Raw genomic sequence first — 19,547 nt, forward strand, 5'->3', positions numbered from 1 at the left:
CACCAATCAGATATTGATGGCCTATCCTATTGTAGTTCCCAACCCATCTAAGGCCTCATTCAGACATCAGTGAGTGATATACATGTCCTATCTGTGTTTTTCACAAATATACAGTAACTTGTACCAATTATAGTCTAGGGGGCCGTTCACACATCTGAGGTATGCAAAAAAATCACGGCGACATCTCCATTATTGATAGGAATCATCATGGATCAAAATCACCCTTTTCTTGCGGATACATTACAATTATTAAGTTAAAGGGAACCTGTCATGTCAGAAAATGCTATTAACCTGCAGAAATGCACTGCAGGTTAACCCCATATCGGCAGGTTAATAGCACTTTGGGACATGACAGGTTCCCTTTAAAAATTTGTATTGGACCTTAATTATTTATTAATTGTTCATGTAATAACTTTATGACATACAGGTGGACAAAACTGATATATCTATGTAATACAGGTATGAAAACCAGACATACGGAGCACAATACGACTGCAAAAACGTCATTTTTTTCTGGACAAAAAAACCACACAATTTTGCGTAATCTCATATGAACCCGGCCTAACATCGTAATGGATAGGAGAAGCTTTGCAGTTTTCTTTTTTTTTTTTCAGCAATGAAAAATCACTGATGAAACCCAAAGAATGAAAAAGAAATCCATGCACAATCTGCATCAATTACATGCTATGGATTTTGCTGCAGATTTGCATCAGAATTTACCATATATTGTATCATATGCATTGGAAAAGGTGATATCTGTAGTAAAATCTGCAGCCCAGAATTGATAAGTTGCAGATTTCTTTATTCAGCGTAGCCATGAGATTTGATAAAATTCAGGTGCATCTCACTAAATTAGAATATCATTAAAAACTTAATTTATTTCAGTTCTTCAATACAAAAAGTTAAACTCCTATATTCTATAGAGTCATTACACACAGAGGGATCTATTTCACGTGTTTATTTCTGTTCATGTTGATGATTATGGCTTACAGCCAATGAAAACACAAAAGTCATTATCTCTGTAAATTAAAATAATTAACAAAAAACGCCTACAAAGGCTTCCTAAGCTTTTAAAAAGGTCCCTTATTCTGTTTCAGTAGGCTCCACAATCATGGGGAAGACTGCTGACTTGACAGATGTCCAGAAGGCAGTCATTGACACACTCCACAAGGTCCCAGAGTCTGGAGGAAGAGTGGAGAGGCCACAATCCAAGCTGCTGGAGGTCTAGTGTGAAGTCTCCACAATCAGTGATGGTTTGGGGGCCATGTCATCTGCTGGTGTAGGTCCACTGTGTTTTATCAAGACCAAAGTCAGCGCAGCCGTCTACCAGGACATTTTACAGCACTTCATGCTTCCCTCTGCCGACAAGCTTTTTGGAGATGGAAATGTCATTCTCCAGCAGGACTTGGCCCCTGTCCACACGGCCAAAAGTACCAATACCTGGTTTACACACAACAGTATCACTGTGCATGATTGGCAGCAAACTCACCTGACCTTAACCCCATAGAGAATCTATTATAGAGAATCTATGGGGTATTGTCAAGAGGAAGATGAGAGACCCCAGACCCAACAATGCAGACGAGCTAAAGGCTGCTATCACAGCCACCTGGGCTTCCATAACACCTCAGCAGCCACAGGCTGATCGCTTCCATGCCACAGGCTGATCCCTCCATGCCACATTGCCGCATTGATGCAGTAATTGATGCAAAAAGAGCCCGACCAAGTATTGAGGCATTTACTGAACAGACATTTCAGTAGGATAACATTTCGGATTTTAAAATAATTTTTCAAGCTGTTGTTAGGCTGTGTTCCCACGATGCGTTTTTTAAGCGTTTCCGCAGCGGCAAAAACGCAGCAGAAACGCTTAAAAAACGCATGGTAGAAGGCCTGCCATGTTCCCCAATGATAATCCGCATGTGCTGTGCACATGCTGCGGAAATTTCCGCTGTGGATTATCATTGCGGAAAAAAATGCAGCACTACCAATTATTTTGCGGAAGCGCTGCGTTTTCGCCGCCATTGACTAGCATTGGAACGCATGGATTCCGCATCACTGCATATGTAGATGCACATTCCATGCGTTCTAATGTGCGGATGGTACCTTGGTCTAGAGCAGGGGAGATTCTCATCCGGACCCGGGTACCATAGAACCTGTGAAAAAAAGAATAAAATAAAAAATAAATATTATACTTACCTTCTGATGGCCCGCGGAGTCTTGCTTCGCTCCGTCATGGCTGCCAGCAGATCGCGATGGACTGAAGGACCTGCGCTGACATCATAGTCATGTGACGGGTCATGCGATGCTGAAGTCGACAGGTCCTTCAGTGTACCGCGATCTGCCGGCAGCCAGGACGCATCGGATAAAGACTCTGCGGGCCATCAGAAGGTAAGTATAATATTTATTTTTTATTTTATTCTTTTTTTCACAGGTTCTATGGTACCCGGGTCTGGATGAGAGTGTTTCTTTACGGTCACACTATATAAATCCATGCTGGTTGCCGGTTACATGGATTTATATAGTGTGACCTAGTTGTCAAGCACTTTCCAAGTGATGCTAAAATCGCTTGGAAAGCGCTTGTCAATCCGCATGCAGAAATGCATGCGAAGAACGCTTCACATCCGCATGTCCCTGGCAGGAAAAACACAAGTACAATCCACATGCGTTTTTTCTGCCAGGGGAGATGCAGAAACGCTCAGGAAAAAATCCGGAGCATTTCTGCATCATGGGCACATAGCCTTATAAAGTATTCTAATTTACTGAGATAATGACTTTTGTGCTTTCATTGGCTGTAAGCCATAATCATCAACATTAACAGAAATAAACATTTGAAATATATCACTCTGTGTGTAATGACTCTATATAATATAGGAATTTCACTTTTTGTATTGAAGAACTGAAATAAATTAAGTTTTTAATGATATTCTAATTTAGTGAGAAACACCTGTATCTTCAACTTTGCTCGTACTGTAGTATGCTACAAATTTTCACCCAGGAAAATCACAGGATATTCACCTTGGGTAATTGTGCCATCAAAACTGTACTATAGTATAACTAGTGTAATACTGCTCCTATATACAAGAATATAACTACTATAATACTTCTCCTATGTACAAGAATATAACTACTATAATACTGTCCCCTATGTACAAAAATGTAACTGCTATAATACTGCTCCTATGTACAAGAATATAACTACTATAATACTGCTCCTATGTACAAGAATATAACTACTATAATACTGCTCCAATGTACAAGAATATAACTACTATAATACTGCTCCTATGTACAAGAATATAACTACTATAATACTTCTCCTATGTACAAGAATATAACTACTATAATACTGTCCCCTATGTACAAAAATGTAACTGCTATAATACTGCTCCTATGTACAAGAATATAATTACTATAATACTGCTCCTATGTACAAGAATATAACTACTATAATACTGCCCCTATGTACAAGAATATAATTATTATAATACTGCTCCTTATGTACAAGAATATAACTACTATAATACTGCCCCCTATGTACAAGAATATAATCCACTATAATACTGCCCCTATGTACAAGAATATAATTACTATAATACTGCTCCTATGTACAAGAATATAACTACTATAATATTGCCCCCTATGTACAAGAATATAATTACTATAATACTGCTACTATGTACAAGAATATAACTACTATAATACTGCTCCCTCTGTCCAAGATTATAATCCAGTATAATACTGCCCCTATGTACAAGAATATAATCCACTATAATACTGCCCCTATGTACAAGAATATAATCCACTATAATACTGCCCCCTATGTACAAGAATATAACTACTATAATACTGACCCCTATCTATGTACACGAATATAACTGCTATAATACTGTCCCCTATGTACAAGAATATAACTACTATAATACTGCCCCTATGTGCAATAATATAATCCACTATACTACTGCCCCTGTGTACAAGAATATAACTATTATAATGCTGACCCCTATCTATGTACACGAATATAACTACTATAATACTGCCCCCTATGTACAAGAATATAACTACTATAATACTGCCCCCTATGTACAAGAATATAACTACTATAATGCTGCTCCTATGTACAAGAATATAACTACTATACTACTGCCCCTATGTACAAGAATATGACTATTATAATACTGACCCCTATCTATGTACATGAATATAACTACTATAATACTGCCCCCTATGTACAAGAATATAACTACTATAATACTGCCCCCTATGTACAAGAATATAACTACTATAATGCTGCTCCTATGTACAAGAATATAACTTATATAATACTGCTCCTATATACAAGAATATAACTACTATAATACTGCCCCCTATGTACAAGAATATAACTACTATAATACTGCCCCCTATGTACAAGAATATAACTACTATAATACTGTTCCTATGTACAAGAATATAACTACTATAATACTGCCCCCTATGTACAAGAATATAACTACTATAATACTGCCTCCTATGTACAAGAATATAACTACTATAATACTGCCCCCTATGTACAAGAATATATCTACTATAATACTGCTCCTATGTACAAGAATATAACTACTATAATACTGTCCCTATGTACAAGAATATAACTACTATAATACTGCTCCTATGTACAGTCATGGCCAAAAGTTTTGAGAATGACACCAAAATTATATTTTCACATGATCTGCTGGCCTCTGGTTTTTATTAGTGTTTGTCTGATGTTTATATCACAAACAGAAATAAAATTGCAATCATATTATGAGTACCAATAGGTTATATTGACAGTTAGAATGAGTTAATGCAGCAAGTCAATATTTGCAGTGTTGCCCCTTCTTCTTCAAGACCTCTGTAATTCTCCCTGGCATGCTCTCAATCAACTTTTGGACCAAATCCTGACTGATAGCAGTCCATTCTTACATAATCAATGCTTGCATTTTGCCAGAATTTGTTGGTTTTTTTTGTCCACCCGTCTCTTGATGATTGACCACAAGTTCTCAATGGGATTAAGATCTGGGGAGTTTCCAGGCCATGGACCCAAAATCTCTATGTTTTGTTCCATGAGCCATTTAGTTATCACCTTTGCTTTATGGCAAGGTGCTCCATCATGCTGGAAAAGGCATTGTTGGGCGCCAAACTGCTCTTGGACGGTTGGGAGAAGTTGCTCTTGGAGGACATTCTGGTACCATTCTTTATTCATGGCTGTGTTTTTAGGCAAGACTGTGAGTGAGCCGATTCCCTTGGCTGAGAAGCAACCCCACACATGAATGGTTTCAGGATGCTTTACAGTTGGCATGAGACAAGACTGGTGGTAGCGCTCACCTCTTCTTCTCCGAATAAGCTGTTTTCCAGATGTCCCAAACAATCGAAAAGGGGATTCATCAGAGAAAATGACTTTGCCCCAGTCCTCAGCAGTCCACTCCCTGTACCTTTTGCAGAACATCAGTCGGTCCCTGATGTTTTTTCTGGAGAGAAGTGGCTTCTTTGCTGCCCTCCTTGAAACCAGCCCTTGCTCAAAGAGTCTCCGCCTCACAGTGCGTGCAGAAGCACTCACACCAGCCTGCTGCCATTCCTGAGCAAGCTCGGCACTGCTGGTAGTCCCATCCCGCAGCTGAAACAGTTTTAAGATACGCGCTGGTCTTTCTTGGGCGCCCTGGAGCCTTTTTGACAACAATGGAAGCTCTCTCCTTGAAGTTCTTGATGATGCGATAGATTGTTGACTGAGGTGCAATCTTTGTAGCTGCGATACTCTTCCCTGTTAGGCCATTTTTGTGCAGTGCAATGATGGCTGCACGTGTTTCTTTAGAGATAACCATGGTTAACTGAAGAGAAACAATGATACCAAGAACCAGCCTCCTTTTAAAGTGTCCAGTGATGTCATTCTTACTTAATCATGACTGATTGATCGCCAGCCCTGTCCTCATCAACACCCACACCTGTGTTAAAGGATCAATCACTAAAACGATGTTAGCTGCTACTTTTAAGGCAGGACTGCAATGATGTTGAAATGTGTTTTGGGGGTTAAAGTTCATTTTCTGGGCAAATATTGACTTTGCAAGTACAGTAATTGCTGTTAAGCTGATCACTCTTTGACATTCAGGAGTATATGCAAATTGCCATTACAAAAAATGAAGCAGTAAACTTTGGAAAAATTACTATTTGTCTCATTCTCAATACTTTTGGCCATGACTGTACAAGTGGGGAAAAAAGAATTTAGTCAGCCACCAATTGTGCAAGTTCTCCCACTTAAAAAGATGAGAGAGTCCTGTAATTGACATCATAGGTAGATGATCAACTATGAGAGACAAAATGAGAAAACTAATCCTGAAAATCACATTGTCTGATTTGGAATGATTTTTTTTTCAAATTTGGTGGAAAATAAGTATTTGGTCAATTGCAAAAGTTCATCTCAATACTTTGTTATATATCCTTTGTTGGCAGTGACTGAGGTCAAACGTTTTCTGTAAGTCTTCACAAGGTTGGCACACACTGTTGCTGGTATGTTGGCCCATTCCTCCATGCAGATCTCCTCTAGAGCAGTGATGTTTTGGGGCTGTCACTGGGCAACACGGACTTTCAACTTCCTCCAAAGGTTTTCTATAGGGTTTAGATCTGGAGACTGGCTAGGCCACTCCAGGACCTTGAAATGCTTCTTACGAAGCCACTCCTTCTTTGCCCTGGTGGTGTGCTTGGGATCATTGTCATGCTGAAAGACTCAGCCACGTTTCATCTTCAATGCCCTTGCTGATGGAAGGAGGTTTGCACTCGAAATCTCACGATACATGGCCCCATTCATTATATCATGCACACGGATTAGTCATCCTGGTCCCTTGGCAGAAAAACAGCCCCAAAGCATGATGTTGCCACCTCCATGCTTCACAGTGGGTATGGTGTACTTTGGATGCAACTCAGCATTCTTTCTCCTCCAAACACGACGAGTTGTGTTTCTACCAAACAGTTCTACTTTGGTTTCATCTGACCATATGACATTCTCCCAATACTCTTCTGGATCATCCAAATGCTCTCTAGCAAACTTCAGACGGGCCCGGACATGTAATGGCTTAAGCAGGGGGACACGTCTGGCACTGCAGGATCGGAGTTCCTGTCGGTGTAGCGTGTTGATGTCGATGGTAGCCTGTGTAATGTTGGTCCCAGCTCTCTGCAGGTCATTCACTAGGTCCACCCGTGTGGTTCTGGGATTTTTGCTCACCGTTCTTGAGATCATTTTACCCCACGGGGTGAGTTCTTGTGTGGAGCCCCAGATCGAGGGAGATTATCAGTGGTCTTGTATGTCTTCCATTTTCTAATTATTGCTCCCACAGTTGATTTCTTCACTCCAAGCTGCTTTCCTATTGCAGATTCAGTCTTCCCAGCCTGGTGCAGGGCTGCACTTTTGTTTCTGGTGTCCTTCAACAGCTCTTTGGTCTTCACCATGGTGGAGTTTGGAGTGTGACTGTTTGAGGTTGCGGACAGGTGTCTTTTATACTGATAACAAGTTCAAACAGGTGCCAGTACTACAGGTAATGAGTGGAGGACAGAGGAGCCTCTTAAAGAAGAAGTTACAGGTCTGTGAGAGACAGAAATCTTGCTTGTAACTGACCAAATACTTATTTTCCACCAAAATTTGAAAAAAATGTCTTTCCAAATCAGACAATGTGATTTTCAGGATTTGTTTTCTCATTTTGTCTCTCATAGTTGAGGTCGACCTATGATGTCAATTACAGGCCTCGCTCATCTTTTTAAGTGGGAGAACTTACACAATTGGTGGCTGACTAAATACTTTTTTTCCCCACTGTAACTACTATAATACTGCCCCCTATGTACAAGAATATATCTACTATAATACTGCTCCTATGTACAAGAATATAACTACTATAATACTGCCCCATATGTACAAGAATATAACTACTATAATACTGCTCCCTATGTACAAGATTATAAATGCTATAATAATGCCCCCTATGTACAAGAACATAACTACTATAATACTGCCCCTATGTACAAGAATATAACTACTATAATACTGCCCCTATGTACAAGATTATAAATGCTATAATAATGCCCCCTATGTACAAGAACATAACTACTATAATACTGCCCCTATGTACAAGAATATAACTACTATAATACTGCCCCTATGTACAAGATTATAAATGCTATAATAATGCCCCCTATGTACAAGAACATAACTACTATAATACTGCCCCTATGTACAAGAATATAACTAGTATAATATTGCCCCTATGTACAAGAATATAACTACTATAATACTGCCCCCTATGTACAAGAATATAACTACTATAATACTGCTCCCTATGTACAAGAACATAACTACTATAATACTGCCCCTATGTACAAGAATATAACTAGTATAATATTGCCCCTATGTACAAGAATATAACTACTATAATACTGCCCCCTATGTACAAGAATATAACTACTATAATACTGCTCCCTATGTACAAGAACATAACTACTATAATACTGCTCCCTATGTACAAGAACATAACTACTATAATACTGCCCCTACGTACAAGAATATAACTACTATAATACTGCTCCTACGTACAAGAATATAACTACTATAATACTGCCCCTACGTACAAGAATATAACTACTATAATACTGCCCCTATGTACAAGAATATAACTACTATAATACTGCCCTTACGTACAAGAATATAACTACTATAATACTGCTCCTATGTAGAGAAATATAACTACTATGATGCTGACCCCTGTGTAAAAGAATATAACTACTATTATACTACCTCCTATGTACAAGAATATAACTACTATAATACTGCCCCCTATGTACAAGAATATAACTACTATAATACTGCCCCTATGTACAAGAATATAACTACTATAATATTGCCCTTATGTACAAGAATATAACTACTATAATACTGCCCCCTATGTACAAGAATATGACTACTATAATACTGCTCCCTATGTACAAGAACATAACTACTATAATACTGCCCCTATGTACAAGAATATAACTACTATAATATTGCCCCTATGTACAAGAATATAACTACTATAATATTGCCCCTATGTACAAGAATATAACTACTATAATACTGCCCCTACGTACAAGAATATAACTACTATAATACTGCTCCTACGTACACGAATATAACTACTATAATACTGCCCCTACGTACAAGAATATAACTACTATAATACTGCTCCTATGTAGAGAAATATAACTACTATAATGCTGACCTCTATGTACAAGAATATAACTACTATTATACTACCTCCTATGTACAAGAGCATAACTACTATAATACTGCCCCTATGTACAAGAATATAACTACTATAATACTGCCCCTACGTACAAGAATATAACTACTATAATACTGCCCCTATGTACAAGAATATAACTACTATAATACTGCCTTCTATGTACAAGAATATAACTACTATAATACTGCTCCTATGTACAAGAATATAACTACTATAATACTGCCCCTACGTACAAGAATATAACTACTATAATACTGCCCCTACGTACAAGAATATAACTACTATAATACTGCCCCAATGTACAAGAATATAACTACTATAATACTGCCCCTACGTACAAGAATATAACTACTATAATACTGCCCCTATGTACAAGAATATAACTACTATAATACTGCCCCTATGTACAAGAATATAACTACTATAATACTGCCCCTACGTACAAGAATATAACTACTATAATACTGCCCCTACGTACAAGAATATAACTACTATAATACTGCCCCTATGTACAAGAATATAACTACTATAATACTGCCCCTATGTACAAGAATATAACTACTATAATACTGCCCCTACGTACAAGAATATAACTACTATAATACTGCCCCTATGTACAAGAATATAACTACTATAATATTGCCCCTATGTACAAGAATATAACAACTATAATACTGCTCCCTATGTACAAGAACATAACTACTATAATACTGCCCCTATGTACTAGAATATAACTACTATAATACTGCCCCTACGTACAAGAATATAACTACTATAATACTGCTCCTACGTACAAGAATATAACTACTATAATACTGCCCCTACGTACAAGAATATAACTACTATAATACTGCCCCTACGTACAAGAATATAACTACTATAATACTGCTCCTATGTACAAGAATATAACTACTATATTACTGCACCTACGTACAAGAACATAACTACTATAATACTGCCCCCTATGTACAAGAATATAACTACTATAATACTGCCCCCTATGTACAAGAATATAACTACTATAATACTGCTCCTATGTACAAGAACATAACTACTATAATACTGCTCCCTATGTCCAAGAATATAACTACTATAATACTGCCCCCTATGTACAATAATATAACTACTATAATACTGGTCCTATGTACAGGAATATAACTACTATAATACTGCCTGCCCTATGTACAAGAACATAACTACTATAATACTGCCCCCTATGTACAAGAATATAGCTACTATAATACTGCTCCTATGTACAAGAACATAACTACTATAATACTGCTCCCTATGTACAAGAATATAACTACTATAATACTGCCCCCTATGTACAATAATATAACTACTATAATACTGGTCCTATGTACAGGAATATAACTACTATAATACTGCCCCCTATGTACAAGAACATAACTACTATAATACTGCCCCCTATGTACAAGAATATAGCTACTATAATACTGCTCCTATGTACAAGAACATAACTACTATAATACTGCTCCCTATGTACAAGAATATAACTACTATAACACTGCCCCCTATGTACAATAATATAACTACTATAATACTGGTCCTATGTACAGGAATATAACTACTATAATACTGCTCCCTATGTACAAGAATATAACTACTATAATACTGCCCCTATGTACAAGAATATAACTACTATAATACTGCCCCCTATGTACAAGAATATAACTACTATAATACTGCCCCTACGTACAAGAACATAACTACTATAATACTGCCCCTATGTACAAGAATATAACTACTATAATACTGCTCCTATGTACAAGAACATAACTACTATAATACTGCTCCCTATGTACAAGAATATAACTACTATAATACTGCCCCCTATGTACAATAATATAACTACTATAATACTGGTTCTATGTACAGGAATATAACTACTATAATACTGCTCCCTATGTACAAGAATATAACTACTATAATACTGCTCCTATGTACAAGAATATAACTACTATAATACTGCTCCCTATGTACAAGAATATAACTACTATAATACTGCCCCTATGTACAAGAATATAACTACTATAATACTGCCCCTATGTACAAGAATATAACTACTATAATACTGCTCCTATGTACAAGAATATAACTACTATAATACTGCTCCTATGAACGAGAATATAACTACTATAATACTGCTCCCTATGTACAAGAATATAACTACTATAATACTGCCCCTATGTACAAGAATATAACTACTATAATACTGCCCCCTATGTACAAGAATATAACTACTATAATACTGCCCCTACGTACAAGAACATAACTACTATAATACTGCCCCCTATGTACAAGAATATAACTACTATAATACTGCTCCTATGTACAAGAACATAACTACTATAATACTGCTCCCTATGTACAAGAATATAACTACTATAATACTGCCCCCTATGTACAGTAATATAACTACTATAATACTGGTCCTATGTACAGGAATATAACTACTATAATACTGCTCCCTATGTACAAGAATATAACTACTATAATACTGCCCCTATGTACAAGAATATAACTACTATAATACTGCCCCTATGTACAAGAATATAACTACTATAATACTGCCCCTACGTACAAGAATATAACTACTATAATACTGCCCCTATGTACAAGAATATAACTACTATAATATTGCCCCTATGTACAAGAATATAACAACTATAATACTGCTCCCTATGTACAAGAACATAACTACTATAATACTGCCCCTATGTACTAGAATATAACTACTATAATACTGCCCCTACGTACAAGAATATAACTACTATAATACTGCTTCCACGTACAAGAATATAACTACTATAATACTGCCCCTACGTACAAGAATATAACTACTATAATACTGCCCCTACGTACAAGAATATAACTACTATAATACTGCTCCTATGTACAAGAATATAACTACTATATTACTGCACCTACGTACAAGAACATAACTACTATAATACTGCCCCCTATGTACAAGAATATAACTACTATAATACTGCCCCCTATGTACAAGAATATAACTACTATAATACTGCTCCTATGTACAAGAACATAACTACTATAATACTGCTCCCTATGTCCAAGAATATAACTACTATAATACTGCCCCCTATGTACAATAATATAACTACTATAATACTGGTCCTATGTACAGGAATATAACTACTATAATACTGCCTGCCCCTATGTACAAGAACATAACTACTATAATACTGCCCCCTATGTACAAGAATATAGCTACTATAATACTGCTCCTATGTACAAGAACATAACTACTATAATACTGCTCCCTATGTACAAGAATATAACTACTATAATACTGCCCCCTATGTACAATAATATAACTACTATAATACTGGTCCTATGTACAGGAATATAACTACTATAATACTGCCTGCCCCTATGTACAAGAACATAACTACTATAATACTGCCCCCTATGTACAAGAATATAGCTACTATAATACTGCTCCTATGTACAAGAACATAACTACTATAATACTGCTCCCTATGTACAAGAATATAACTACTATAACACTGCCCCCTATGTACAATAATATAACTACTATAATACTGGTCCTATGTACAGGAATATAACTACTATAATACTGCTCCCTATGTACAAGAATATAACTACTATAATACTGCCCCTATGTACAAGAATATAACTACTATAATACTGCCCCCTATGTACAAGAATATAACTACTATAATACTGCCCCTACGTACAAGAACATAACTACTATAATACTGCCCCCTATGTACAAGAATATAACTACTATAATACTGCTCCTATGTACAAGAACATAACTACTATAATACTGCTCCCTATGTACAAGAATATAACTACTATAATACTGCCCCCTATGTACAATAATATAACTACTATAATACTGGTCCTATGTACAGGAATATAACTACTATAATACTGCTCCCTATGTACAAGAATATAACTACTATAATACTGCTCCTATGTACAAGAATATAACTACTATAATACTGCTCCCTATGTACAAGAATATAACTACTATAATACTGCCCCTATGTACAAGAATATAACTACTATAATACTGCCCCTATGTACAAGAATATAACTACTATAATACTGCTCCTATGTACAAGAATATAACTACTATAATACTGCTCCTATGAACGAGAATATAACTACTATAATACTGCTCCCTATGTACAAGAATATAACTACTATAATACTGCCCCTATGTACAAGAATATAACTACTATAATACTGCCCCCTATGTACAAGAATATAACTACTATAATACTGCCCCTACGTACAAGAACATAACTACTATAATACTGCCCCCTATGTACTAGAATATAACTACTATAATACTGCTCCTATGTACAAGAACATAACTACTATAATACTGCTCCCTATGTACAAGAATATAACTACTATAATACTGCCCCCTATGTACAATAATATAACTACTATAATACTGGTCCTATGTACAGGAATATAACTACTATAATACTGCTCCCTATGTACAAGAATATAACTACTATAATACTGCTCCTATGTACAAGAATATAACTACTATAATACTGCTCCCTATGTACAAGAATATAACTACTATAATACTGCCCCTATGTACAAGAATATAACTACTATAATACTGCCCCTATGTACAAGAATATAATTACTATAATACTGCTCCTATGTACAAGAATATAACTACTATAATACTGCTCCTATGAACGAGAATATAACTACTATACTACTGCCCCCTATGTACAAGAATATAACTACTATAATAGTGCCCCTACGTACAAGAATATAACTACTATAATACTGCCCCTACGTACAAGAATATAACTACTATAATACTGCCCCTACGTACAAGAATATAACTACTATAATACTGCCCCTATGTACAAGAATATAACTACTATAATACTGCCCCTATGTACAAGAATATAACTACTATAATACTGCCCCTACGTACAAGAATATAACTACTATAATACTGCCCCTATGTACAAGAATATAACTACTATAATATTGCCCCTATGTACAAGAATATAACAACTATAATACTGCTCCCTATGTACAAGAACATAACTACTATAATACTGCCCCTATGTACTAGAATATAACTACTATAATACTGCCCCTACGTACAAGAATATAACTACTATAATACTGCTCCTACGTACAAGAATATAACTACTATAATACTGCCCCTACGTACAAGAATATAACTACTATAATACTGCCCCTACGTACAAGAATATAACTACTATAATACTGCTCCTATGTACAAGAATATAACTACTATATTACTGCACCTACGTACAAGAACATAACTACTATAATACTGCCCCCTATGTACAAGAATATAACTACTATAATACTGCCCCCTATGTACAAGAATATAACTACTATAATACTGCTCCTATGTACAAGAACATAACTACTATAATACTGCTCCCTATGTCCAAGAATATAACTACTATAATACTGCCCCCTATGTACAATAATATAACTACTATAATACTGGTCCTATGTACAGGAATATAACTACTATAATACTGCCTGCCCTATGTACAAGAACATAACTACTATAATACTGCCCCCTATGTACAAGAATATAGCTACTATAATACTGCTCCTATGTACAAGAACATAACTACTATAATACTGCTCCCTATGTACAAGAATATAACTACTATAATACTGCCCCCTATGTACAATAATATAACTACTATAATACTGGTCCTATGTACAGGAATATAACTACTATAATACTGCCTGCCCCTATGTACAAGAACATAACTACTATAATACTGCCCCCTATGTACAAGAATATAGCTACTATAATACTGCTCCTATGTACAAGAACATAACTACTATAATACTGCTCCCTATGTACAAGAATATAACTACTATAACACTGCCCCCTATGTACAATAATATAACTACTATAATACTGGTCCTATGTACAGGAATATAACTACTATAATACTGCTCCCTATGTACAAGAATATAACTACTATAATACTGCCCCTATGTACAAGAATATAACTACTATAATACTGCCCCCTATGTACAAGAATATAACTACTATAATACTGCCCCTACGTACAAGAACATAACTACTATAATACTGCCCCTATGTACAAGAATATAACTACTATAATACTGCTCCTATGTACAAGAACATAACTACTATAATACTGCTCCCTATGTACAAGAATATAACTACTATAATACTGCCCCCTATGTACAATAATATAACTACTATAATACTGGTCCTATGTACAGGAATATAACTACTATAATACTGCTCCCTATGTACAAGAATATAACTACTATAATACTGCTCCTATGTACAAGAATATAACTACTATAATACTGCTCCCTATGTACAAGAATATAACTACTATAATACTGCCCCTATGTACAAGAATATAACTACTATAATACTGCCCCTATGTACAAGAATATAACTACTATAATACTGCTCCTATGTACAAGAATATAACTACTATAATACTGCTCCTATGAACGAGAATATAACTACTATAATACTGCTCCCTATGTACAAGAATATAACTACTATAATACTGCCCCTATGTACAAGAATATAACTACTATAATACTGCCCCCTATGTACAAGAATATAACTACTATAATACTGCCCCTATGTACAAGAACATAACTACTATAATACTGCCCCCTATGTACAAGAATATAACTACTATAATACTGCTCCTATGTACAAGAACATAACTACTATAATACTGCTCCCTATGTACAAGAATATAACTACTATAATACTGCCCCCTATGTACAGTAATATAACTACTATAATACTGGTCCTATGTACAGGAATATAACTACTATAATACTGCTCCCTATGTACAAGAATATAACTACTATAATACTGCCCCTATGTACAAGAATATAACTACTATAATACTGCCCCTATGTACAAGAATATAACTACTATAATACTGCCCCTACGTACAAGAATATAACTACTATAATACTGCCCCTATGTACAAGAATATAACTACTATAATATTGCCCCTATGTACAAGAATATAACAACTATAATACTGCTCCCTATGTACAAGAACATAACTACTATAATACTGCCCCTATGTACTAGAATATAACTACTATAATACTGCCCCTACGTACAAGAATATAACTACTATAATACTGCTCCTACGTACAAGAATATAACTACTATAATACTGCCCCTACGTACAAGAATATAACTACTATAATACTGCCCCTACGTACAAGAATATAACTACTATAATACTGCTCCTATGTACAAGAATATAACTACTATATTACTGCACCTACGTACAAGAACATAACTACTATAATACTGCCCCCTATGTACAAGAATATAACTACTATAATACTGCCCCCTATGTACAAGAATATAACTACTATAATACTGCTCCTATGTACAAGAACATAACTACTATAATACTGCTCCCTATGTCCAAGAATATAACTACTATAATACTGCCCCCTATGTACAATAATATAACTACTATAATACTGGTCCTATGTACAGGAATATAACTACTATAATACTGCCTGCCCCTATGTACAAGAACATAACTACTATAATACTGCCCCCTATGTACAAGAATATAGCTACTATAATACTGCTCCTATGTACAAGAACATAACTACTATAATACTGCTCCCTATGTACAAGAATATAACTACTATAATACTGCCCCCTATGTACAATAATATAACTACTATAATACTGATCCTATGTACAGGAATATAACTACTATAATACTGCCTGCCCCTATGTACAAGAACATAACTACTATAATACTGCCCCCTATGTACAAGAATATAGCTACTATAATACTGCTCCTATGTACAAGAACATAACTACTATAATACTGCTCCCTATGTACAAGAATATAACTACTATAACACTGCCCCCTATGTACAATAATATAACTACTATAATACTGGTCCTATGTACAGGAATATAACTACTATAATACTGCTCCCTATGTACAAGAATATAACTACTATAATACTGCCCCTATGTACAAGAATATAACTACTATAATACTGCCCCCTATGTACAAGAATATAACTACTATAATACTGCCCCTACGTACAAGAACATAACTACTATAATACTGCCCCCTATGTACAAGAATATAACTACTATAATACTGCTCCTATGTACAAGAACATAACTACTATAATACTGCTCCCTATGTACAAGAATATAACTACTATAATACTGCCCCCTATGTACAATAATATAACTACTATAATACTGGTCCTATGTACAGGAATATAACTACTATAAAACTGCTCCCTATGTACAAGAATATAACTACTATAATACTGCTCCTATGTACAAGAATATAACTACTATAATACTGCTCCCTATGTACAAGAATATAACTACTATAATACTGCCCCTATGTGCAAGAATATAACTACTATAATACTGCCCCTATGTACAAGAATATAACTACTATAATACTGCTCCTATGTACAAGAATATAACTACTATAATACTGCTCCTATGAACGAGAATATAACTACTATAATACTGCTCCCTATGTACAAGAATATAACTACTATAATACTGCCCCTATGTACAAGAATATAACTACTATAATACTGCCCCCTATGTACAAGAATATAACTACTATAATACTGCCCCTACGTACAAGAACATAACTACTATAATACTGCCCCCTATGTACAAGAATATAACTACTATAATACTGCTCCTATGTACAAGAACATAACTACTATAATACTGCTCCCTATGTACAAGAATATAACTACTATAATACTGCCCCCTATGTACAATAATATAACTACTATAATACTGGTCCTATGTACAGGAATATAACTACTATAATACTGCTCCCTATGTACAAGAATATAACTACTATAATACTGCTCCTATGTACAAGAATATAACTACTATAATACTGCTCCCTATGTACAAGAATATAACTACTATAATACTGCCCCTATGTACAAGAATATAACTACTATAATACTGCCCCTATGTACAAGAATATAATTACTATAATACTGCTCCTATGTACAAGAATATAACTACTATAATACTGCTCCTATGAACGAGAATATAACTACTATACTACTGCCCCCTATGTACAAGAATATAACTACTATAATAGTGCCCCTACGTACAAGAATATAACTACTATAATACTGCCCCTACGTACAAGAATATAACTACTATAATACTGCCCCTATGTACAAGAATATAAATACTATAATACTGCCCCTACGTACAAGAACATAACTACTATAATACTGCCCCTATGTACAAGAATATAACTACTATAATACTGCTCCTACGTACAAGAATATAACTACTATAATACTGCCCCTATGTACAAGAATATAAATACTATAATACTGCCCCTACGTACAAGAACATAACTACTATAATACTGCCCCTATGTACAAGAATATATCTACTATAATACTGCCCCTATGTACAAGAATATAACTACTATAATACTGCCCCTATGTACAAGAATATAACTACTATAATACTGCTCCTACGTACAAGAATATAACTACTATAATACTGCCCCTATGTACAAGAATATAAATACTATAATACTGCCCCTATGTATAAGAATATAATTACTATAATACTGCTCCTATGTACAAGAATATAACTACTATAATACTGCTCCTATGAACGAGAATATAACTACTATACTACTGCCCCCTATGTACAAGAATATAACTACTATAATAGTGCCCCTACGTACAAGAATATAACTACTATAATACTGCCCCTACGTACAAGAATATAACTACTATAATACTGCCCCTATGTACAAGAATATAAATACTATAATACTGCCCCTACGTACAAGAACATAACTACTATAATACTGCCCCTATGTACAAGAATATAACTACTATAATACTGCTCCTACGTACAAGAATATAACTACTATAATACTGCCCCTATGTACAAGAATATAAATACTATAATACTGCCCCTACGTACAAGAACATAACTACTATAATACTGCCCCTATGTACAAGAATATATCTACTATAATACTGCCCCTATGTACAAGAATATAACTACTATAATACTGCCCCTATGTACAAGAATATAACTACTATAATACTGCTCCTACGTACAAGAATATAACTACTATAATACTGCCCCTATGTACAAGAATATAAATACTATAATACTGCCCCTACGTACAAGAACATAAC

This window comes from Phyllobates terribilis, unplaced genomic scaffold (assembly GCF_046119375.1).
Source record: "Phyllobates terribilis strain yellow unplaced genomic scaffold, ASM4611937v1 Scaffold_5__5_contigs__length_657084704, whole genome shotgun sequence".
In the NCBI taxonomy this organism is placed as follows: domain Eukaryota; kingdom Metazoa; phylum Chordata; class Amphibia; order Anura; family Dendrobatidae; genus Phyllobates; species Phyllobates terribilis.